We start from the raw sequence: 16,406 nt of genomic DNA, 5'->3' as shown, positions 1-16,406 counted from the left end.
ATGAAGAGTCGATAGCACTCCTCGTATTTTCTGGGGAAAACACAGAATCTCCAGAGTGTTTTATCTGAAAAACCATTCCAGATTACCTTAGTTTGGGTCCCTTCCAACTACTCCATTCCAGGCTGAGAAGGCGCAAACTCTAGCTTCACCTTAGCTAGAGAGAGCGCATTAGAACGGGGTTTGGAGCTTGTCACGACGGGATATCACGACATTGAATGTGTTGTCTGGTCATGAGATGAGTATTGTCGTGCAAGATCCTAACTAAATGATTTCTTTTGGGTACTGGGTATGCTGGAGATATAAATATCCAAAATTTAGTATTACTTTTTTTTCTAACATTGTTTGATCTCTACTACGAGTTTCTTAGAAAATCTAATGTTGCACTATCGAAAAGCAAATGCTAATAACGGTGTGAGTTTGCGTTCATCCTCTCCCTGCCATCGATGTCCGCTATCTCTTCTCTGTCTCTAATATGAACTCTACCACTCCCTTTGTGAATGTCGCTCTTGTGAATGATTCCGTTGTCAATGTATTTCAAAAGAAAATAAAATGTTTTCAGTCTTCAAAAATGTTCCGAATTGCCACCCTTATTGTAAATGAAGTTCAGTCAATATCTTAGGCCTAAGGAAATTCAATTAAAAACTTTTGTATATTATCAATACTCCTAGATTTGGAATGGCCATTGAATTAATGTAAAAAATAATCTATAATTGAAAAAAATTGAAGCTATAGTACCTTAGATTTAAAAACATTAAATTATAAAACAGTAAAATGTTTGCACCGTCAAGCTAACATAGACGTGTTAGTTAAAATAAACAATCTAAATATAAAAAAATGAATCACTACGAAAGAACCCACATAAATACTTCATTTGCTTCAGAAGTCAACAGTTAATGTGCTGCCGTTTGTGTTCATTGTTGCCTTGTTCCCAAATCATTGTCAAGAGTTGTACTTATCTTGAAAAAATATATCTAATCTCATACATATCTGCAACGATGTAATATACTGCATTATGAAATAAAGCAGGATTCATGATGAATGCAAGAGTAACTAGAAGATTCAATAGTTTGCAATGTCGTCCCCTAACGCGACATTTAGACTTCTGTATTTTGTGGTTTCAAAACACCACGGAATTTTTGCGGATTTCTTCGACGACGAGTTATCAAAAGCAGCATCAGGCATGCAAACGTTTTTCTCCTAAATTGGAAAAAGTCTAGCAAGAATCGAAATTCACGGATTATTTTCTTCCTAAAATTTAAGTGGAATAGGTCAATAGATAAAAAAGGCCGAAAAGTCGTCTGTAAAAATGAGAATAAATGGTTTGTCAAATGCATGTAACATTTTGTGGAGGGGAAGTTAGCTAAACTGAAACTTAACGAATTTAAACTGAACAAAAAATATCAACGATGTTATTTCGTAACGTGCTTACCAGGAGTGAAAAAATATCTAATAGAGGGTAAAACGTAAGTCATTTTTGGGATGACGATTGTGTGACAAATGCCAAAATCTAAAAAGATGCTAAATCGAAAAACACAACGGAGAATGCATGTCAGACTGATCCAGTAACATTTAATACAAAATCTATTTTTGAAAGTAGGCAAATCCTGTTTCTTATTCACATTATTATATGACCCAGTTTATCCTTAAACCCCTTTTGTCGATGATATTTAAAAAACTAAAATGTTTAAACACCCGTTTTGGTATTCGCCGATAAAGGATATCGCTAACGGGCGTAGTTTACTATACAGAACACAAGAGTACCTTGTAGCCGGCAATGAGGATCGTTATACCTCGTTAGTTACTACTCGAGTTTGTGGCCCAATCATTTTGATATATTCTGAAATACAGGTTTTGACTGAAATTTAAGTATATGAGAGTGTTATTAAACCACTAGTAAAATATATTGTGAAATTCATATGTGGAATAACTGAAAAAATATTAAAAAAATGAGAGCTAATAGGTGAAAATCGAAATAAAATTGGTCTTGCAGTTTTAAATTATTTTACGGTTACTTTATGATTAATTGAATACATTGTACCTATGGTGGATTACGTGAAATATTTCAGGAATAAAGACAATTACCCTGATTATTATTGATTACCAATGTAATCAATGGATTACCGAATTATTTAGAAAAATCAAAGTAATCTTTGATTAAGTCTCACTATGTTGGCTTGTTAGAAACCCCTTGGTATAAACAATCCATTCGATCTCATGCGAGTTCAGGTTATCCAGACATACATTAGTTTGGAAAGCGACACACTATACTCACAAATGTTGCCTCGTACCTAAATTCCCATAACATTCACCAGCTGCTAAGTACATTGAAAATAATTTAACAAAGGAATCTCAAATAATAAACACACATACACTAGTGCTTGACTGAACGGAAATGTTTGCGTCTTCCGGTGAGCTTCCGTTGTCCATGATCAAAGCTGACTTCAAAGGTGTGGCTGCTTTGCTGAGACCCGGTGTGTTGCAAAGCTAATTTGCACTTCAATTGTTAATGCAGCTGGTCGGCATGTACGAGATAAGAGTAACGATTCCTTTCCTACACACTCGATGCTCGCTTTGCGCCGAACCAATGCTTACCCTGCCAGTTGATACATAATTGATTTTGAACACAGTCAGGTACGGAAACGGAACTGAAAATCAAATGACATCAGGTACTCGAATGAAACAATTTTCCTACACTTTTGCTGAGAAAGTATTTTTTGTGCCACTTGAGACAAACAAAGCAGGCGTTCTTGTGCCGTCCGTGTTGGAATTAGTGCAGGACTAATCCAATTTCATTGAAACCCGAGCTACAATATAGTAGTAGGCTGCGAATAATAGTTCAAGTCTTTGTCACTCACCACCGTGTACCGCACGAGGAAATTATTCATACCAACCAACCAACTAATTTGCATACCTTTCGAATGATGGAAATTGCGAAATTACGTCTACCAATTGCTCCACAATCCGTCGGCAATTCGTTAAAAGGCGGTCTGAATTTCAATTACATGAAAATGAATGAAAAATGATAAAGATGACAGTGATTAACATAAATCACTGACGGTGCGTTGCCATTTACCATCATCACCGCCGCCGCAGCCGCAGCCGGTGCCCTGCATCTGCAGAAGATTTAATCAAGCATGAATTAAAATGATAATTCCGCACGATCACGCCGCACTGGAAGCGGGGGGGGGGGGATAAAGCTTGGGCTTCGCACCGAGAAAATTGCGTGCGTTCCATTTAACACCACTAATGGAATATTTATTTGAATCTGGCACACCTTGTCCGAACCCCAAACACCCACCAACCGATTCCCGGCTGACTGAGCGGTGTGCGATTTATGATTAACAAACGCACCATCGCGTGATGAATAAAGATGAAACATTAATCCGTCTCATTATGGATTGAGTCCGGTGTCTGGATCGGTTATTTGTGGAAAATTAGCAGATAATTACATGTTATCGAGGCGGATTGGTGAAATGGGACTATCTGGTTTGAAAGCATTGCTGTATGTCAGCCCTCCGACCGAATTTTCATGTTTTTACATTTCTTATAAAAGAAATGTATAGAATTCGCTCAAACTTTCAAGATTTTTCCCGAGGCCCGGAGGGCCGAGTCTTATATACCAATCGACTCAGCTCGACGATTTGGGACAATGTCTGTGTGTGTATGTAGCGGACAAACTCTCATTCGTGTTTCTCAGCAATGGATGAACCGATCTTATCCAAACCAATTTTAAATGAAAGACCCATCAGCCAGACAGAACGTTATTAATTTGTTTTTGATTCTGATGTTTAGTTTCCAAGATATGAATATTTGAATGTGTAAAAATAGTGTTTTTTGCAGTTTTTTCTAAATTATCTGCCGAAATTGTCAACATAGATTAACATTTTATATATTTTTGACAGCTCATACGAATACCTTTTGACAAGTTATAGATTGTTGCAATCGGACTATTATCAAAAGAGATATTTAACATTTAATACGGACGAAAGATTTTCATCATTTCCCATTGCCAGAAATATGACCAAAAACTTGCAATCTATTATTAACGCCAAAACGGCTAATTTTAAGTCAATAGTATCTTCGGAGAATTTAATGGAGGTAATATGCCTTTTCTTTTGGTATTGTGCTTTTGCTGATTAATTCTCCTATGAGTAAGATATTTTCACAAATTTTCTTGGAAGTGATTATATCGAAATGATGTCTTCAGCAAATTTGTAGCTCTTACTTTTGCGAATAACTTTACTCAAGACATCAAATATCAATTTTGAATACTTTAACAGTTATGGCTTGTTGTTTGTGGATTACCCTTTGTCGCCTATTTATTGTTCAATATAGTAATAATCCATTGAAATAAGCCAAACAATATTTCGATAAATCGAATTTTGTATTTCATTTTTCTATCTACAACCGCTAGAAATAACCACCGAACAGTTCCAAGTTGTCTGGATGGAACTTGATCACTTATCGGTGCAAAAAATTTCATTTGCGTGAACCTCATGACTGCAAATTTTCTAGCTTATAACCATCGAATCGATCTGGAACATATCTTGGAAAATGAGTATCGAAATAAATAACTACAAGCAACGGCCAATAGGAGGCTTTGGAGTTTAACACGATACCCCCCCGATCAAAAAAAAATCGATTGAAGGTAAAAATTTATTGATGCTAATAGATGTGATTCAATATTACAATAAGAATTATCAGATCCGTACATTTATAACCGGTTGTTGAAAACATCATGAGGACTTTTGAAACATTGTAGGAATGGGATCCTGATATGTAACTGATCTATTGGTCTTGATTTCACAGTTGTCTAATAACATCAACATCAAATACCTGCCTAACAACATTCCGATAGAAAATTGCAGAGTTTTGAAAACAAGCATAATCCTCAGATTTCATTTCATATTGAGCTCGCTTTTGAAGAGATGTCTTTATTTAATAGGAAGCGAAGTTGGAATTGACCATATGTCTATGAAACATAGAACCGCTCACCATAAAATAACGTTCAACATTTGCTAAAAATGTGTTTTATTTTGGGAATACGTCGAGTTGAGATACAAACGTAATATGATTAATAACGAGGATAACACTTTTCGAGTATAGAGAGAAATTTACAGTCTATTCTCAACCACCAAAAGCATCAGTCACAATACCAGTGTGCTCTCTGCTGCTACCCAAGCCCGCGCAAGCAGTTGCTTTTTTCTTGTGTTCTTTGTCTGAAGAACAAAGGGAACCGTTACTATTATTTTATCAAGATGACTGAGTCTCGACAACAAAATGTGATTCTTCGGGCTGACACGGTGGCCATTGACTTCCGGTCTTTTCGCATAAGACCGAGTATTGGTGTGTTAGGGTAAAAGGGTATAATATGCCCCACCGGGGCTAAATGCCCCTCTTCGATTCCCAGGATTCCTGAATTATCTAAAAAGTAAAAATGACTGATAACAGTATCGTTTCATGAAATCAACGTACTAAGATAGTTTGGTATTTTAATATGTTGCAAAACAACAATGTACACAAAAGTTTCAAAAGAGCTACTTTTATTTAAGCTTCCACTTTTTCCAACAGCATTACAAGCAATTAGAAATAGTCGGATTCGATAGAACTATTTCAAGTAGCTTACTAGAATATTATAGTTACTACCTTAGTTTATAGCTTGGCTTAAAACACACACACACACACACACATGTGTAGAATTATTCATGTATTCACAATAGCTCATCACCGGCCAAAACGCCCCACCCATTGTTGTGGGGCATACTCACCGATTGCTGTGGGGCATACCGTCCTCTTGTTGTGGGGCATATTACTCTTTCATCGGGGGCATTTTGCCCTGGATGAAAGAAAAAACTAGAATTTAGGCATCTTTGAAAAATGTTTAATTGTACTTGTATCATGATGTTTTTAATAAAAAATGAAACGGGTACTAATTTCTAACTAATATAACAATAAATTAGAGTAGTTAGTGAGAAGATCATGGCGTCGAATGGTGAAATATAGCTATTTTTGCTTAAGGGGGGCGTATTAGACCTGTTTACCCTACGTATCGGTAGGGTTCGTCGCGGTGCGGATGTGGGCGGTAAATGGATTGTTCGCACCGCAACCGCAAAAAAATAATAAAACCGCACCGCTTACCGCAACCGCACTTTTTTTACCGCACCGCACCGCGCGGTAATGCGGTAAATGCGGTAAAATTTTTATATTTTTAAAAATAGTGTTGAAAAATTGTTCATTTGTGTAACCATATATAATAAAATGTTATTCTTATTCACACGAAATTTAACTATAAGAGACTCCTCAGAATGTAATGTTTATGAAAAAATCATTTTTTGCATTTTCTTTTAATAAAATTCCATACATTTTAAGGCAAACATTATACATTCAAAAACGTTCTACTGCAGTAATAGGAAAACTTTTATTATAGCAACCCTTCAGTTAATTGAAAAAAGTGGAATAAAAATGTAATAAAAAATGAAGTTTCATATTTTTTTCTTTAAATTTTCATATTTCTAATGTTTTTGACATATGAAAATGAAATAGATGGTTTTCGCATTTACGTAGTAAAAACCACCTTTCACTCTTAAAGGAATTTCACCAAAAAAAAAATTTAAGTCGAAATACCAGTACTGCTATATAGTAGCGCATAAATTCCAATACTGTGAAATAAAAACATATTGTATTTCATCAATAAGAACGACGCTATATTTGACGAAAAAATGTTCTATATATTACATCTAATCAGGTGTCCGGTCTCAACCGGTATAGAATTATTGAACATTAGAAAGACTGCAAAAATATGTATGATTTGTAGCATACAGCAGAAATGATTTTTAAAAATAGGGGGTTTTACGAACAAAATATCCCAAAACTCTAACTTCCGCATTCTTCAAGAAAAAGATGTATTCTCATTCAAAAACTAAGATTGCTCCCTTTAAAAATGTATGAAGTGACATTTTCTAAAGGCTAGTTCGAAAGTTCTAGCATTTAATGTATTTTCCTCTGATATTTTCCCATAGACCCAATGGCAAAAACTTCAATTGAAGTGAGCGGGAGTCAAACTATGTGGTATTTGGCAAAAAAAGCTACAAAATAGTCTTAACTGAAAAATATTAGGACTTAATTTGGTAGAAAATTTTTGCAAAGTTGAATGGAAGTACGCGAAAAAAGTTATGTAGCATACTTTTTGGGAAAGAGTCCAATAAAATTGACTGCAGAAAAATTCACATTGAATTTACACAGCAATCAAAGAAGATAGAAATACGATGGTGATGAACGAATGATAGAATAATCATCCTAATTTGGACCCCTCCTTATTTTGGACGCTTTCATACATTTGTATCCTTTATTGCCAATTACTCCAAATTCGTTTGGTTTGATGAAGAAAATTATATTCTTTGGATTGTGTTTAAATCCCAGCATAATTAGTTCATCTCTAATTCCTTTAAATTAGTCAAAATTCACAGTTGAAAAATTGATATCGAAAACGATTCATAATTTCACGATTTCCAAAAGAAATGAGGAGAAGTGATGCACTTTTAAATTGGATTTAAGGGTACAAATTTATTGTTTTTAAATGATCTAATAATTGTGTCCCTTTTTGGATCTTGCATTTTAAGTATTCGAGTAAGTAGTTTGTGAAGTTTTCCTTATAAGTATAAAATAACTAGTCCAAAATATGTCGCAAAAATAATGGCGTCAAAATATTTCGGACACAGCTAGATTTTCTTTCGTAATAGCAGTCTGTTTATCAATTTAGAATAATCAAAATTATCACTTTATCAATTATTTTTTAGCGGTGCGGTTGCGGTAAAACCGCGCAGTGGATGCTCTTACCCGCACCACATCTGCGGGAACAAGTGTCTCACCGCACCGCAGATTTTGTGGTGCGGGTGCGGTAATTACCGCAACCGCGCGAACCCTACGTATCGGTTTCGTAACGTTCTCTTGTGATAGTGGGGCCACACTATTCTCACCAGCTATTAGGGTCGTTTCACGGTTGTCTCCTGGAGAAATTCACACTGGGCGGACTTTTCTTCCCACACTATGGTCACTGAGCGAATCGTAATATCAAGCGGAAACAAGTACCAAAAAGAACTACACTATAAACAAAATGGACGACACAGCTTGAATATTCAGACCATACACTTTTTATTTAATAATACTATTTTTCTTTATATCGGAGCCAGAAGGGCTATTAAAAACAGTCAAATTAGTTTTACTTGCGCTTTTATTTGATGAAATTCCCTTCTTGGTACAACGTTGCGGCCGTGATGATGGTGGTCGACATGCAGCAAATTGGATGCAGGGCGGGCTCCGATGGTGGTGTAGAAACAAACGCCGTTTGCGTCGAGGGACGGCAACGGGGGACTCCTGAAGAAGCAGCAACTCGGTCTGTTTGTAACGGAGGCCTGCGTTTCACTACGGGACCCGGTGAGTGGTACTGCGCGTACTTTTCACACACGAGTGTCTAACTATCAATCGAGCGGGATTTTCAACGTTTTTCGGTCGAGTGGACCCTAGCCTACCGGTACTTGGGTAAAGGCGTCCACAATGGCGTTTTTGGCTTGCCAATCACTGACCGTTTTTCTGCACTCGCGTCGGACGTCGTTAATTCACAAAAACCCGGTAGCCACACTTATCCCACTCGAGCAACCGAACAGAACCAAACGATCGTGTGGATGTTCTGAACGGTCAACAAGATCCTACGGATCGACACAACCTTTACTACGGAAGAAACGCACGGTCACAATGGGCGTATGACTCGCTGCTGTTGGTCGTCACTCCTCCGGGTCAATTCACTATTAGAGCCTGCGTTAAGTTTTCGCGGTGGATTTTATCATTGCCCTGTCCACTTTCCAACACATACCCTCCGCGCCTCCTCGTATGCCACCCCGCATTCAATGATGACGATAATGCGATGACAGAATGATGATGGTGACATTTACAAAAAAATTATCGTTTTGGTTGGTGTCACAAAATATGCTCAAATTTTAGTACAATGTATTGACATGCTAAACGTGCGGTACTTGTTTCCTTGACTTTTTTTATAATGGACAGTTATAACAAATAATAACAAAATGAATAATAAATAAGCAAGAAAAATAAATAAATAACAAATATAAATAAATAAATAAGGAAATAAATAAATATATGAATAAATAAAAAAATAAATAAGTAAATAAATTTCTGAACAAATAAATTACAAAACCTACGTTAGACACCAACCTGGGCTATTAAGCAGAACTTAAACGCGGCTCAAACATGCAATCACGGTGTAGTAATGGTTTGACGTTTAAATCCTACTTAGACATTTACGAATAATATAGAACAGGCATCGTCAAATACACGAGGTAGACCGTACACTGTTATTTATTTATACAACCAAAAATAACAATATTTACAAATATATACAAACTGGGCTCAGTGACCAAAGCGACGATATTGTGACCTAAGAAATCACAGGTCACAGGTGATGTGGAACATTTGCTGAAGGAGAAAATGCAGCTTCGGTTTTCAGACGTCACTTTCATCCAGTTGAAGCACGTCAGACATGCGGTGCTGATAACGTTCAACAAATTCGCCCAGGTGAAAAGATTCATTTCGCAAAACAACATGAAACACGTTCTGGATTGTGACACCGCAAAAATCAAGACCACTGTGTAAATGGATAACGTAAATGTGGAAGTTAAATTACATGATTTGGCACCACGTACTTGCAAAGTGACCATTAAAAGATTCATGTCGTATTTCGGAGAAGTGGAATCCATTACGGAGGATACGTGGGGGAACTACTTGCCAGGTATTTCAAATGTTGTTTTTGTGGTGAGAATGCGGATAGACCAACCCATTCCCTCCTACCTTACCCTGCAGTACACAACAGAAGGGGGTGATACCATTATACAGCGAACTCTATGTACATATCAAGGACAAACTAACACGTGCCAGTTCTGTGAACAAACGGCCCATTACGGACAACCCTGCCCAGAAACCGATAAGAAAAGCTCATCTACAGAAAGAAATACCAACACTCAGTCTCCAATATCATTCCCTGAGCCACAAACGGTTGCCAAATTTGTGGCTGCTGTTCAAGCAATAATGACAACTGCGAAAGCCGCGTCAAGTACCACAAACTCAACAGCTAATACCATCAATGAGGGAGCTACTAGCAATGACGGAGGGTTCACGCTCGTGACCCGAAAGGGAAAAAAGTTAGGAACAACACCTGATCGCGAACATCAAAGCAGTAAACCCGATGATGACCCGGACATATGCGAAGACGACAGAAATACAAATGACGCCCATGATATAGTTGACGTGGATGCAAATATTTACCCGATACGAAAACGGATCTCCGCGCGCAATGGCAAGTCGCGCATACGGGATCGATCTTAGCATTAATTGTTTATTATTTTTATTGTTTACATCATGTAAATATATAAAAGACCCACGGCTCCGTGAAGCTAACGCCTTGGGCCGTGCCAAATAAACGATTTACAAAAAAGAGAGAGAGAAATTTATGAAAAATGGCATTTTTTATCAATTTTGATGAGCATTTGTACATTTTTGTTGTATAACCAATTATATCAATAGGTAAAATAATTGTTAGAAAACATTACTTAAGGTCAAGATAACATAATTTTCAAACCGCCAATTTCGGGGGTTTGGTATCTCCGATGAGTTTTACAAACTTTAAACAGCACATAATTTGATAAAATAATTTTGACGTTATATCCTCCAGGAAGTAATTATGGAGAATTTACTCAGGTTAATATTCATGTCTACAATAAAGTTTTTTTAAATGATAGTCTCAACAAATTCGCTAAAGACACGAACTCTACTATTTTTTGAAAAATTACTACTCTGATACTAAAATTACAACTCTGCTACTATTTTTGCCTTTCTCAATAGAAAGGGATTGCAATTGCTCTGCAAACCGACTTTTTAACGGAGGCCCGGAGGGCCGAGTGACATATACCATTCGATTCAGTTCGTCAAGTTCGGCAAATGTCTGTGTGTGTATGTGTGTGTATGTGACCAACAATGTCACTCATTTTTCTCAGAGATGGCTGAACCGATTTTGACAAACTTAGTCTCAAATGAAAGGTGCAACGTTCCCATAGGCTGCTGTTGAATTTCTGATGGATCCGACTTCCAGTTCCGGAATTACAGGGTGATGAGTATGAACACACAGAAAATGTCGATTTTAATAAATTCTGCAATGAATGTATAAAGGTGAAAATTTTTCCAAAATATGACCACAACTGCTTCGATTTGTAGTATTAGGTCACTAGCATCCATTCAAAGTCTATTTGGCCACATTGGCCACCATCATCGGTTCCGGAAGCCCCGGCGGAAGTATCTAAATTCAGAATAACAGTCACATCGGTTTCTCGGAGATGGCTAGACCGATTCGACTAAACTTGGCCTCAAATGAAAGGTATTGCGTCCCCGTAAATGGCTATTAAATTTCATACCGATCCGACTTCCGGTGTCTCTCAAACAACTTAAATTTGCTGTTCTAGGTCACCGACGGCCAACCAAACGTTCGTTGACTACATTGACCATTATAGACGGTTCCGGAAGTGCCCGGGAAAAGCGGCCATCTTTCAAAATTTACGAACTCACATCAGTTTCCCGGAAATGGTTGGGCCGATTTTCACAAACTTAGTCCCAAATGATAGCTATAATATCCCCATAGATGTCAATAAAATTTCGCACGGATCGCTTGTATGGGTCCGGAAATATAGACTAAATCGTCCGGTCACATATGAAATTCCCATATAAGCCGGAACTCAATTTTTTTTTTTCAAAGTGGGGACTTCATGAAATTTCAGAAATCGAATTCGTATTTTTGATGCCAAACATCTTTAAAATGCATGAAACGTCGAAATTTTATGTTATCTCGAAAAAACTTTTTATAAAAATCGACTTTTTGAAACCGATTTCGCACTTTTTTCAGTTCAATATTACCGTGGCTGTTTTTTCTTTTTCAAAATTTTAGAACTCGAATAATGATATTTTCCTGTATATAGTTGTCATGTGATGTATAATAATAAAATGTAATATATGCATTTAAAAGTTTTTAATGAATATAAACAACGCACACATTCTCGTGATTCATGATTGAGAAAGGCACAATTGCACCGCTAGGTGGATTAAAATAGGCTTTTGAAAAATTAAATCTGTATAATTTTAAAACTTCAAAAATTGCGGTTTCCGATTCATGTCGTTTGGATAGTAAGTTCGATTTTCACCAAACCGAATTTCTGGTTACGCCGCTGACTTCAAGTAAGTAGAAACAAAGTCGTTCTACATTCGTTCGCAAGAAACTTCTTCGAATACCGAATATCTATTATAATACATTGAAAATCCATTTTTATGAGTCACCGATGAACATATGTTTGATGGGCTCTAGTAGACGAACAAGACTAAATTCCAGTAAAATCTTTCTTGAGCATGTTTTCCTTATCATGAAGATGCAAAAATAAAAAGCTCATTTTTTAAAATTTTACGCTAGAAAACCCCTTTAAAAGAAATTTATATTAAATAATCAGAAATTGTTATCAGACTACATTAAGGGACGGGAAGAATATTTCAACAGCTTCAGTTTATTATAAAGAAAAAGAAAATTGCCCGAATTTATCAATGTCCCCATTTTGGCACCCTACAAGACACCATAAGACCGATAAAAATGGGTCTTTACTGTATGTATTTTTCACTGTGTCCCACATTAAAAGCTACATTCCATTTTTTTTACTGCGTCGAACTACAACAATTTTTAGATAGTTTTCAAGGGGTTATTTTATCGACTTCTTCCAAAATTTGGCGAACCTATTCCAATTCGTATACAAATTAATTGATATACTTAAGAGTTTATATGTTGCAGACAGAGAAAATACTGAAATTTTCACCTTTTTTCCTACACAATATTATGAAAGCTTATTAAACAATTTTTCCTAATAAGTTTGTAAAAATTATAAACTATTTAAAAAATTTTTAAAGTTTTTTTTTATTACAGTGATTTTTTAATAAATAGTGACCGTCGCTTCACAACGTAGTTTATTTTTCATGGCTTGCGGTGAGCACGATCTCTCGAATTGCTGAACTGAACATTATGGAATAGAAGTTAATTTTTACTATTCTTTACAGACTTAACTCGCTGAGCAAATGGCTTTGAATTAGACCCGCTGGTGCCCTAAGACGATTTCGCAAGATTTTCAGAGCATTGTGCACCCAGTGCATTAACGCAAGTGATAGAAGGTTGTCGAAAAGTTTCGTGAAAATGAAAATTTCAGTAATGATGATGATTTTCCCAAACGGTTCGGTTTCGAGAGGTTTTTATTTGTTCTTCGCCATTAAAATTAGCAATAATAATTCAAATCAAGGATACCACTGGGGAGTCACTTTTAGAAAGTCGAAGTCGAAGTCAAGTTTGAACTATGCACGCATGCACTTCAGAGGTAGCGTGATATCAGGAGCTGCAATTTCATTTCTTAGTTCTCAGTCGCGTTGAAAATTCGAGTAAACGCTGTTGAGAGTATAAACTTCAATCCGATTCAAAAAAACTTTCGATTTTTTTGGCTCCGCAAAATATACAACCCCGTTTCTGTATGTCTATTTTATGGGCCATTTTTTCGCTTTCCCATCTCCCAAAACTATCAAAATGTTGAAGATATTATTCACGCAATATTGACCAAAGTTCTAGCAATTCCTATTGATAATCTTGCAGCGGTACCTGCAGTGAAACTATAAATATTACAAAATCTATATCTCGACAATTTACTTTCTCATCTAGTCCAGAGTCACCATCATCATTATCATGGCCGAACAATCCGAGTGGTCCAAATCATGGCCAAATGTGTTTCTGATTTCGAGGTTACTCGATCTTGAGCTGCCAGATTCCTTCAACACTCACCTTACACCTCGTGGTTCATGTATCTGCGCTATTCTCCTTTTTTTACTGTGCCGCAGAGTGTTTTCGGCAGAATTCTTCTCCCAAATACACGTAGCACTCTTTAGTTTGCTTCATTCAATGCCAACGTTTCATTACCATATAGAGCAACATTGAGTATTAGCGATTTGTATAGATTTTAGAAAGTCCTATTCACAGCTACTCTATCCCTTTTTACATCGTAGCTAACATTGTTATCACAGATCGCTACTGATCCAAGTTTTGTTGACAACCTCGTACCACACCCCATAGATTTATATGTAACCACCTAACGGAACCAACACAGCTCGAAATGCTTCTATCTCCTCCAGCTATCAAGTACTTTGTTTTGTCAGTTTTTGCAATCCCGCTGCCTCCATTTAAAAAGGCGCAAATGCCTCTTCTACCGATCTGTGACCAACGCTAATGATGTCGATGTCATCCACGAAGCCTAGAAGAATGTGAGATCTGGTTACGATGGTTCCGTTCCTTTGTACATCAGATCTTTGTATCGCAGCTTCGAGTGCTGAATCGGCGTCTCCAGCAATTTTGACGCATGATTTTAACTCACCCAGCGTCATTCGAGCATTATCTGTCACAGTGCATTTCGTTTCACTGAACCGTACGCTGCCTTGAAATCCACCAACAGATGATCAATTCGCAAGTTGTTGTATTCCCATAATTTATCCAGTATTTGTCCGCAGGGTAATCAGGAATCAGTAGCGACTGGCTCAAATGGCACGTTCCCCATATTGATCAGAGATTTGTACCTTGCCAGGATTTGTTTTTTTAAATAATTTCCCTGATGGGAAGGATTGGGGCAGTTGTAAGAATAGGGATAAAGAAAATAACGACACAGAGAACATAGACAATGAGGAAGTATTTTTTCACTCCCAATGGAATAAAGACACTTCTCGATGAGCGGATATATCAATACTCTCGAGGGGATTTACAGTACGACAACACACCCAAACAGATATACTGTCACTCAAATTCGGCTTAAACCGATTTAAGTTTATAAACTTTCGCCGTTACTTTTTGGAAGCCATAGTAAAGTGACACAAAGAACATAAACAATACGGTAGTATTTTTCAGTCCCAAGAGAGTAAAAGACACTTCTCGATGAGGGGATATATCAACATCCTCGAGGGGATATTGAGATAACAGAACGACAACACTTTCGAAGTGATATTGTCATTCAAATTCGGCTTAAACCAATTTAGGTTCATAAACTTTCGACGTGACTTTTTGGAATCCATAGTTCAGTTTATAACCCCTTTTCGCATCGACATTCCAGAGTACGGTCGTCGATACTGCAACAATACTGCTATATTTTCTCTGCAATCGACTTGGTTCTCAGAACTTCCCAACAAACTTCCCGCGAACCAGGATTATGGAAATCTATCAGCCAGGTACTTATCCGGAGAACCAAACAATACTATACCTTAAGCCAAACGCACTGAAACTGGAAATGAATGAGTTGGGAGGGATTGAAAGAAGACACCCGTGAAGATCTTTTAACAGATCATCCTTCAGCGCAATCGAATAATGACCTTTCTTCAACTTTGCTTGCACTCGATAACTACTGAGACTCGAATACTCCATATAATGAGCAGTAGCATTGTTGAAGAGAGCAGCTCTGCGATTGTGCCTCTTGTGCTTTTTTTCATTTTTAAGGAATTAGCTTCTCGCAGCTGTCAGTGTTCATACCTGATGTTGGGGGAAGTGACTCAATTTTCGATTCACCGAAATTCCGAAAAGGATCAACACTTTCATCAAAAAGTGTGAGAATTTACAGTCTAGCAAATTCCACACAATTCAATCCAATTTTTTATGTTGTAACGACATTTAATTAGCAAGGGACTGGAAGGTTTGAAATATTTTTCAATATTAATATTATATTTCAATATAAAAAAAAGGAAAATTGACTCACTCTTAGTCGTTAATAACAAACAAAGAAATTAAATCTAATGTTTTATTTTAAAACAGTATTATCACACAGTAGAACCACAAGAGGTTGCTATATCTAGACGTTGAAATGATCAAAGACGATGTACTTATGATCAGATAACGACGGTTCGACCTCGTTGGATACGAGCCAGTCTGCCAACTCATGCGTAATGCCGTCAGACCAGAGAGTTACACCTAACACTTCCTCTGCCAGATCGTACAAATGTTGGGCGATTTCCTACATTAAGTATATGCAAATTTGGGCTGCTTAACTAGTCCATCAATTCGATGTCTCCCAAATTGATATCTGAGCTTCCCAAAATTATTAATCTTCTACCATCTGTACCATACACTAAAAATTCAGCATCAGACTCACGGTTCGCGTGCACATTACATACACATTACATCATTATAAAATCGAAACTATACACGCGAAGTCACATACACGTGACAAACACGTTAATATACAAATGCTTGAGCCCTTCGCGACCATCCACGGCACCTACACCCGCGATCTCGTAAA

Source organism: Topomyia yanbarensis, chromosome 2, assembly GCF_030247195.1.
Source record: "Topomyia yanbarensis strain Yona2022 chromosome 2, ASM3024719v1, whole genome shotgun sequence".
Lineage (NCBI taxonomy): Eukaryota > Metazoa > Arthropoda > Insecta > Diptera > Culicidae > Topomyia > Topomyia yanbarensis.
Note: the sequence above shows the minus strand (reverse complement) of the source record.